This window comes from Diospyros lotus, chromosome 6 (assembly GCF_014633365.1).
Source record: "Diospyros lotus cultivar Yz01 chromosome 6, ASM1463336v1, whole genome shotgun sequence".
Taxonomy (NCBI): Eukaryota; Viridiplantae; Streptophyta; class Magnoliopsida; order Ericales; family Ebenaceae; genus Diospyros; species Diospyros lotus.
The window spans coordinates 12029318-12029755 of record NC_068343.1 but is presented as its reverse complement, the minus strand read 5'-3'; positions in this window follow the sequence as shown (position 1 = coordinate 12029755).

The following is a 438-nucleotide window of genomic DNA, read 5'->3' as shown; positions in this document are numbered from 1 at the left end:
GAAATAGAAAATTTTGATTGGAATAAATTTCCTATCATCTATATCCCCTTTCCTTCGAAATACAAACATGAGAATCATTGAAATATCTCTTTGATTGAAAGAGTATTATTCATACCATACATTAACTCTACTAGAATCCAATGGAAGAAGATATTTTTTTTAGTTTAAATCATTAAAAATGCTTTGCAGAACGATCTAGAAAACAATTAATACAGTTTATTGATTCCTCAACTCAATTAGTAGTACCTCTAGAGTCTATTTTTTCCCCATACTACGAGTGAAAGAGAAAATGTAAAGACTACCATTAAAGCAGCCTAAGCGAGACTTACTATATCCATGTGAATTATGTCCCCTATTTCTATGAATATGAAGGAATTTTTCCATTATTGCTCACTAGTAATAGTGGAATCAATGGCGCAAAGTCAAAATGGGATTCGA